We start from the raw sequence: 10,196 nt of genomic DNA, 5'->3' as shown, positions 1-10,196 counted from the left end.
GATGGCTGCACACAGCATCCCTCTGTGCCATGCAGCACGGTCGGGATGTGAAGGAGCACGACACAAGGGTAAATTGTTATCGTGCACTCCTCCAGCATTTTAACTTATTTTCTTTTTCTTCCCCATTTTTGCTGGATTAAGCTTTTCTAACATAACAGGGCTGACTCTGGGTGTCTGGGCTACATTTAAAGTTCAATGAGGTTGGTTATTTTCCAGGAAACACTCTTCCTTCCTCTCCTTCCGTGATTGTTCCCACAGGTTTTAGAGTTTCTTGTTGTTGGGTTTGGTTTTTTTTTTTCTCCCTTTCTGGGTTTGACATTTGCTCAGTTGCTCTTTTAGCAAGAGTCTTGTGGGCCTCACAGAAGATTTCAACACGGTCGTGCTCCCCGTCCAAAAGGGGACTCAGCTGGTCAGACTGCAAGCCTCAGCTTCCAGCATGGGCTCAACCAGTGCCTGGTTCTCACCTTACTCCACATCGTGGTTTACGCCTCCCAACAGACTGCACAAGGGCTGTTGCTCTCATCAGTTCAAGAGTTCGTTCCTGCCCATGCCTACTGCAAGCAAGGATGGCTACAAGAAAGGCAAGGTGTTTTTTCGCCTTTGCTTTGCAAAATTTACGGCACCATTTCTGGGAACTGAAATCCCCTATTGAAGCAGGAATCCCTTCCTTGACCAGACACATCAAGGCTTTTCATGAAACCTATATATACGTACATGCGTGTGTGTGTGTACAAAATAATATAGAAAATAATACAGAACTAAAATCTGCCATCTTCCTCCATCACATCCCACAAGTGTCTCTTCTCCACTGCCAGGTAAGTAGTTACCATCTAGCAAATGACAATATTTATTTCGAGCTGCCTAATACCACTCTACTGGCAGAGAAGACAAGACCTCAGAGAAGTATTACCTGACCTAAAGCTTCCACATCTTTTCCATCCTTCTGGCACAGCTCATTTGGCTCATGACTGCTCCTGCCCTTCTTTCCCAAGGATCCCTCAAACATCAGCCAGCATCACAATGAATATTGCCTGCTGTCTTTGCCAATCTGGTAATCCATGTACTAAACACTTTAAACATTCATCAGGTTGTCTAAGCTGCTCATATTGGAAGGCTCATCCAGAACCTCACAGCTCAAATGGTGGGAATTTCCCTCTTAAAACTACAGCCTGTGCTCTTAAATCTACAGTTCATGGTGCTCTGTACTAATTTATACTAACATATACTTCTCATACTTACTTATACTAATTTTTTCTTATAATCCTGTCCTTCAGTTCCAGCTACTCTACTTTGCACCTTTCCGCTTCTGTAGTTACTGAGTGTGAGCGAAGCTGGTTTAGCCTCTCACAAGACAGGTTTTCCAGCCTCCTGGTTATTCTGCTGGCCCTACGCTGCACCTACTTTCAGGGTGGACTGCTTTTTTTTTTTTTTTTTTTTTTTTTTTTAATTCTTCTTGTGAAGGCAGCTGCCCAGAGCCGTACACAGCATTTCACACGAGGTCTCTCTCACCAGCACCTGGGCTCGGCACTATGACTACAATGCTCCCCTCTTTCCTGGAAAGGGTTGCACCAACACCGCATCCAACTCGAACTTCCTGTGACTCACTACAGCACCCCAGCTTTCACCTCCTCTGAACCCTTCGGCTTCAGTTTGTTGCCAAAACATTTATTATTTCTCCCTAAATGCTGCGAGATCTCATCTTCCGCAGTATTACATTTCACATCACTTCTGCTACTGTGATTATTTCGTTCTCCTTGTGGAGATCCAAATTCCGCTCTTTATGGATAATGTTTCCCAACTCCAGCTCATCAGCATGCTCCTACATTGACGCTTGGTGAAAATATTAGTGCAACTTGGTCGCCAGATTTATTTTTGTAAAACTCTGCCAAGAAAAGTCCCTCAAATCTATTATTTCTTTTTCTCACATAAGTCGCTGCTGTTCCCTTATTAGCCAGTTCCTTACCCATGTCAAATAATAATTTTAGCATAATTCAAACACGATGAGAATAGAAATTAAAATATTATAAATGCTTATTAAAGTTGTGAAAGATGAAAAAATGTGTATTTTCTATCTATAAATACAGTTACATTACAAAAGGAAACAACCCTGCTAGTCTGTCATAAGTAGTTTTTGCTTCCCCCCCCCCCCCCCCCTTGGTCATTTGCCTGTGTGTATTTGCGTGCATGTATTTAATAAGCCTTTCCTTCAGAATCGATACTGAATATTTTTTGGGTATTTGAGGCAGGATTGACAATGGAGTAGGTATTCAAATCCCATAACACTGCCTTCTTAAATATAGGTACTTACATTTGCTACTCATTAACCACACATCGAATTCTCAAATTCCATAGTTGGAATCAAAGTTGTAATAAAAATCATGATAAATAATTTCATGTGTGAGTTTTTCTTAGCTTTGTGAGACAGAAACAGCAACGAAACAGCTTCTTTCTGCACCTCTTCAACTGATGTTACATGTGCCAGCTCTGCCTTCATTAACCAAAGCAAAAGGAATAGGCACTCTTGATTTGAGCTAGCTGAGGTAAAAATCCACGTTCAAAAAATAATCAAACTCGTAGGTCTTTCTGAGCAGGTAGGTTTTGAGTTCTAATAACCCATTTCCCCCAGTCTTTAATTCAATCTGCTGACAGATACAAAAGCTACGGTGTCCTTTACTTGACTAGACTTTGAGTTGATGCTGCATTAACACTCCCCTTCTGGTAATGCAGAGAAAACGTCAGACTAGCAAAATTGAACCAAGGCCCTCCAAATCTTCTGCACAGTCTTTTTTGCACATTTGGCCCATGACTCCTACCTCTCTCTCCAAAGAATCCCTTAAATACAAGCTGCATGAATTGCTTTGCCAGATGCCAATTGCAATTTCTCCTGGGAAACACACTGGTTGATGTTAATCTCCCGTGACATCGGGAGATTACAAATATAATCCCTCCGGGGATGAAAAAAATAGAAAACATCCTGATTATCTTCTTCTATCCTCATATAAAACTGGTTACATGGAAGAGAGCACCCCATAGGTATGCTGCCTACTGAGATACGTCTGTTCAATCCACCTTCGGCACCAAATTGCCCTGAATTTGTGACTCTACAGCTATGGATCGTCCATGTTTCCTTCATTCCCAAACAGTCTCATGGGTTTGAAGACATCTTACTGACCAAACACAGGAAGAAAAATCTCATTTCCCTCTCTTTGGATCAGATCTAATGCTGGAGACTAAATTAAAAGGAAAAAAAAAACAACCAACAGGTGGGAAAGAAGGAGTAGCTGCAGCAGCTGAGGACAAAACTCCAAGCCAGGACTTACCCAATATTACACAAGCAATTCTGTTAAACTAATAAAATCTGCGTGAATGCTAGGCAAGCAAAGACTCATACAACCTATCCATCAAGTTGATGGCACCAATCCACCTTTCTGGTAAGCCACCACACAGCCTCTGTTTTCAAGCTCCCAGTCCCCTTGTCAGGGCATGGCGGTGGACAAAGCCACTTGGACCCTTCTCCATTCCTGCTGGTTTTCCACCATGGCCTCGTCACCCAAGAGCAGGCCGTTAAAGACACACGCTCTGCTGCCAATACTCATTAGCCAGGACTCAACAACGCTTGCAAAGCGAGGAAAACCGGGGTGGCTGAAAGTCATCGAGCTCAGCACCCTTTCTTGGGGGGTGCCCAGTGCCTTGTGAAGCTCAGGCCCTCGGGTACTTGCTACGTGAAGACATGAATAGCCCTTTCTGTCCGCCCTTCCCGGAGACACTGGCAGCATTGTTAAAGCACAAGCGCAACCGAGTCTAACGTGGCTGAAAATTTGGCAGCGCCGCGCTGGCCTTTTTTGCTCCAGTGTGATCAAATGGCAGCATTGCTCCCAGAGTGCGCAGGGCATGAAAGGATTAGCCGCCCTCCCCCACCAAGCAGGTGAGCCGAAACCCTTTCCAATTCACTACATGTCAGTTTACAAGTAAAACATAAGGTATAAATGCAGCTATTGTTAAGGTGAAGCAGCCATCCTGGCTGGTGAGTTAGATTAGCAATTTACCCTTTGTAAAAGGATTAGCCAAGCCCTATTGTTTCAGTGTTTATTTATCAATTTGCATTTTTAAAAGGGGGCTTATATCTGACAAGGGCCCACGTTCGCCATGTACCCTGGGCCACACTGTTTTCTTCCAACTCCCCCTTGCCAGAACCTACCAGAGCATTTTACAGACCAGAAATCGTGGAGAAACCAAATCTTTGGCACCGCCAGCGCTCACACAACAACATTGTGTTGGGCTGGCTGGCATTCATGAGTCTTTCAGCTGAGGGCAACTGCCAGGTTGGTTGCTGCTAGCCACGTAGATCAAAAATCAGAACTGAGCTGAATGCACAGACATTTACAGCCCGTTCACCGTAGTTTCTAACCACATGGGCTGCAGCACCCGGTGTGTGGCAGGTCGCTCGCTCCCTTACACGGATCACGGACACCAAAGCAATGAAGCCTTAGCATGAAGCATCTCCATAATTAGCACTGATTCCACACGTGCAGTCTTCAAAACCCCTCAAATAATTCATACAACTTTCACTGGGCTCACAAAAGCCTGTTTTTCTCACTGAGGAGGGCGGTGGTGAGGAAATTACTTGGCCCATTAAGCAGAGAGGTTAGCACCAACACAGCAGCTCTTGGCATCCCAACATCTCCACCGGGTCCTCAGCTTAGGTTGTGTTGGGTGCTTATGTGGTCTTTGAGCGCCTATGTGGTCTTTGGGCGCCTTGTAAACGAAGATTTTTTTTTGCCGCAAAGACTAGTTCAATCTCCACATGCCGCAGGGACTCCTCACTGGAGTTCAAGTTGAGGGAAGAGGTTTCACACAGAGCCGTTCGCAGCTCGGGAGAGGGGGAGCGCCCCTCGCCCCAGCGGACTCGGCCAGGAGCCCAGGCTGGCCATTTGGCAGACAACAGCTGCTCAGTCGGATTAGGTAAAAATTCTTTCGGTAGAGGGAACGGGGATGTTTTGGAAGGTAAGTGGGAGAGCAGATTTTTTAATTAAAGTGACGCTGGTGCATTTGCGCTCTGGTGCAGCCCCACACCCTGCTTTTTCATAAGACGGCGATTTAGGAAGCTATTCTTTTAAACCATAAAAACAGTTTAGAAAACGGACAAGCATCCAGCTGTGCTAAATTACTTTCCTGCTCCCCCAGGACCCAGCAGCAAAATATAGTGTGTATTTTGCAGGCGTATGATTTATTTACATGGCGTAACATACAGGTATTGGTTTTGACCCGTGAAACCCCTCTACGGCCGGGACCCTACACATCCAAAAGCTTTCTCCCAGCCCAGGCTCCATCACCACAGCTGCGCCGGAGCAGGACCTCCATTTGTGAGAGGGGGAGAAGCGACTACAGGGTGTTCTCTGGCTTTTTGTAACTCCCTCCACCCACCCATTTCTTTTTCCCAAACAATTCTAGTTTGTTGATCATCAGACTTCTCACACAGGCAATTCATTTCTCCTGGTCATGGGGGGAATGGGGAGGCTCTGGTGGGCCATGCTGTAAAGATCTTAAAATATGTTCTGTGCTGCTGGCTTATTGCAGCTACTCTGATTCATAGTCGAAAAGGCAGGTCACGAGTGGTCTCAATTAAGGACATGAATTTAGGAATCATCAAGGAGCACATAAAGCAAGTGATAGGCATTCTGATCCGAGGACCATGTGCAAACATTTAATAAAAAAAAACAAAACAAAACAAACCACACCACACCACACCAAAGGAAGGGAGAGTGGCGTTTCAAATGCAAGGGACAGACCCTGTCCCACAGAGATTACAATTTACATTTAGATTAGCACAAGTAGCAGTAACATTGCGGGAAAGGTAGATAAGGGTTACAACAACAAAACTTTGTGGCTGGCCTGCATTGTAATTTCACTAATCAGAAAAAATGAAATTTTTAGTTAATAAATCAGTGCAAATGACATTTATATAAATTTGAGGGAGGTACACAAATACCTGTGGGATAAACTCTTTGATGGATTTAGCCGTTCTACTCTCTAGAGTGATGGTTTTCAATCAGCAGTCTCTAGGTCTGCTTTAAAGATATGTGAAAAGTATCTTAAGAAGAAACAAGCCTGTTCCCTAAACTTATATTCGCTGTATATCCTTGAATGTTTCTGGTGGGCAGGAAAGAACAAATCATGTAATACTGTAAGCAATTCCTCTAGAATGACAGACAGGGAGAAGATTTCTTCCTCTTCTTTCTCAACCGAGAAAATCGATTACCACATCCTCATGGACAAGGGCTGGCAACCTCCCAGTGCCCAGAGCTACTAATCTCTCTATAGGAACTGGACCAACAAGGCTGGACATTGGCGAGCCTTCAAGTGCCTGTAAACACCAACCTACGGACAGATGCCACAAACTGGCGAGCAAGTCTTCTCAACAGATCTGCAGAGGCCTCAGTCATCTTTCAGACCGGACCAGCATGGCTGTAACCAATAAATATCTAATTGCACCTCAACATAGCAACAGCCCACACACATTCATCTATCACCAGGTGCCATGGCTACAACACAACACACTGCAGCAAAGCAATGGCACCACCAGCACCACCACCGCACTTTTATCAGTGTTATACGCACCTCCCTTCACGAGGCAGCAGCATGCTCTGGGCAGGCAGTGGTGTTGGCACATGCCATTATTCACAGCTTCTCCCATAACACGGCCCCTCTTCCTTCTGGTTTGCCAAGATTCCCCTCTTGATATGCGAGGGGAGAAGTGATTCCAACCTTCCGATACCTCTTAACACTCCTCCAAAGGATGGCGATAGCAGCCTAAAATCCCTCTGTGAAGACAACCACCAATGCCAAGAACTGCAATGGGGTGTAGTTTCCGTCCATAGTTTCCAGTGCAACATTCAAGGTTTGATACTGTAGGTGGGACGACTACCAGGCATGGCTAAAATGAGAGTTGTGTGAACATGACTGAATGTATTGCTTGATCCAAAGAAGAACAGAAGGAAAAAGTCAGTTATTCAGCACCGAGAATGCCTTCCCATTTCGCTAGTTTGGAAACAGACCAGGGATCTCTTTGTATTGTTAATATTTAAGTCAGTTTATTTTTCTATACTGGATTATAATCTAGTAAAAATTGCACTTTTTCCAGCCTAATCAATACTCTGCTCTCATAAACTTTGGGATTTACATGAGGAAATAGAAATCAATATACATTCAAAGCCAGGTGAGCTTTTGGATGACAACCACATTCTGGCAATTTAGCAGAATTTGTGTAAGCGCATGTGTCTGGGATGGGACTTCTGCACAGAAACTGGAAACTGCTCCAAATCTGTTGCCATACTTCAGATTCCCTTTCCACGCTCTGCCAAAATCGCTCACTGAGTGAACAAGGCTTCCTGAAGTCAGCAGTTGGCTGGAATCAAGATGCTTTCTGCTTTAATTCCAAAAATACCAAAAGGCAAATCAATTATGGTTTTAGAATGGCCACAGTGGATGGATTGCTTTAAGAAAAACAAGAGGTTGAGAACCACTTCTTGTTTGTTTAGTTTTGAGGCAAGCAGAGAGAAGAGACATTGTTAGAAGAAAAAAAAAATCAGAAAAAACCCTACAGAAAATCTTAAATATTAATAAAGGTTTCATAGAGATATCCAAATCAGATGTCCAAATATGCTTCCTTCAGAAAAGCAGGCAGGTAGATGGCATTGCTGTGTACCACCTTCAGCAAAACCTATATTTTATTATTTGTCTGCACAATACATTAGTAACGGGGACTCCTAATCTCCTTCTGGAAACCAAAGATGTTCTACAGTGGCAATAAAGAATGGAACACAGAAAACACAGTGGTGTGTTCATGAAGCACTAAGACGCAAGACCTAAGGGAAACACTGGACTCCACCCTACTATATTCCAGGGATGCTATTAGCACAGAATAGCAATTCTGCTTCAAAAGATACTGTACTACTGGATAACCAGAGAGTATTTCATCGCCAAAGCTAAATGGACGCGAGTGCACCAGGTAAAATAGCTTCATCCCAGGAAAATATTCTAGAGAGTACCGTGACTACTGTTTAAAGGCAAACAGATAGAGTGAATTGATAAGACAGGGATCAACAATTCATTCCAATATAAAAGATTTCACAAAAAGCAGACCAGATCACGCTACAGTAACTTTTACTGCAGAGATCAGTAGGCCAGGGCAGCTATTCATAAGTATTGTATATACAAGTGCCTCATGCTTAAGCCAGCCAGCATAGAGCTAGAATGGAAGCATATAACAAATTAGCGTTAATAAGCAAACAATCATTAGAAGTGTTAACAAGTGATGGTGGAGAGGCTCTGGTTTTCATTTTATTACTGATCTCTAGTAAGTGTTATTATCCTCATAGAATAACATTTTATTATGAAATGCACATGCACAGCATTAAAGCCTTTGATAGTCCAAAGCTTGCCAGCAGCAGCAAAATTGTAAACAAAGTGAAAGAATAATTTCTGAAATGCCAACAGCCATCAGTATTCACGAAGTTTATAAGATGCAGATAGGGCCAATATGCTGCAGCGTAAATAACAGGAATTTACTATGACCCGGGGATCTAAGGAATCAATTGAATATTCAGTTTCTTCCCATTTTTCAAAAGAGTCTAAACATACATGCTTAATCTCAGTAGATCTGTGCCTGAACTAGGGTCTTGAGTCTGTTAGATATTTTCAATTCTTTTTAGCCAATAGATTCCTTCGACATTTCCTTCTTTTATAATACAGCAAACAGCTGCAACTAATCATTTTTCATTATGGTTTTGTATATCTGTTTTGGTTTACAACAAGTTTTACTTAAAACAACAAAAATGCAACCGAGCATCTTCTGCTTACTGTAGAAATGAGATTTTTCTGAAGATTGGCAGAACTGGACGTGGTATGAGATACAATTAGGACAATGTGTTTATTTTAAACTATAGCTACGAAAAGGACATGGGCCGAGAAAAAAAAACCCCAACCACTTTGAAATGAAGGAGCTTACAAGACAAGACAAAGAAAGACTTAATCTCTGCCTACTTTCTATTACTGTTTACCATAACCCGAAAATTATTGTCACATTTTTATGACTATCTATTTATCGCAATCATTCCTTCAGTTTTGACATACAATCAAAACAATAAGGCAACGGGGTTTACATTTCTGCATTGCAAATATGCGGTCTCCATCTATAGGGAAAAATGGCACCGGGAGCTCGACCTACAACTTCCTATATCATAACGGAGTAGCACCGAACCCCTCCTGAGCTCCCTTCAGCAGCAGCGCAACACGGCAAAGTGCACACAAGCCACTTTACTGCCATGTGCAAAGGAAAGTTTACTGAATTATTAAATAAGCAATTATGATAACATAAGATATTAAATCCAGATAGGGTTGTGTCAACCCAGCTATGAATTTTGGCTGTTTTTTTCTTTCCCATGGAAACACTAGAAACACTAAAGTAAGCACGACGCCTTCCCTTCCTACACGTATCTCTCTCTTCAGGAGATGGCTAAAAATCAGAGAAGAAAGGAAAAAATGCACATAATACAGCAAAGTCCTACTGGGGAATAGGGTTTTTATGAACACACAAAGCAACTAGGTGACATCTTTATCAGCCCTCATAAACCTTGATTGAATACACAGTGATAAGGCCTGTTTAAACTGTCATCCTCCCGATAACATAGGCAGAGACAACGCGGGCCTTAGCAACGACCTGTGTAAGAGAGGCCCTTCCAAAAGTGCAGGCACCGTTAGGTAATGTATATCATGTAAACAGTTCAAAGCTTGGGCGGCTGGTTTGTTTGTGCGACGGTGGGAGGCGGAGGGCTGGCCGAGAGGGTATATGCACATCTTCTCCCAGCACCGGCCTGGAAGGGCGCTTGCTTCAGAGCTAGTCTGGTTCTGGGGATGGCGAGCCAGCTGGGGAAGATGGGTGCATTGAGTCAGAGTGACCTTTAGCACTTAGATCTGCGAACGCCAAGAATTTCATATAAGTGGTTTTAAAGGATTTAAGGAAAGACTGCTCTGTGTCTTCTTTCTTTTTTTTTTTTTCTTTTTAACCCCAACATCATACTTGAGGTGCACATCCAGCACTAGGAAGCAAGTGGGCATTCGGGGCCAGCGTAACTATGAAAGCTGGCAGTAACATGACTTCTATCAGAGGATCTGGCCTTGGCCATCTGGGATACTTA

The sequence above is a fragment of the Vanellus vanellus genome, assembly GCF_965231255.1.
Source record: "Vanellus vanellus genome assembly, chromosome: 2".
Lineage (NCBI taxonomy): Eukaryota > Metazoa > Chordata > Aves > Charadriiformes > Charadriidae > Vanellus > Vanellus vanellus.
This window is presented reverse-complemented; position numbering follows the sequence as displayed.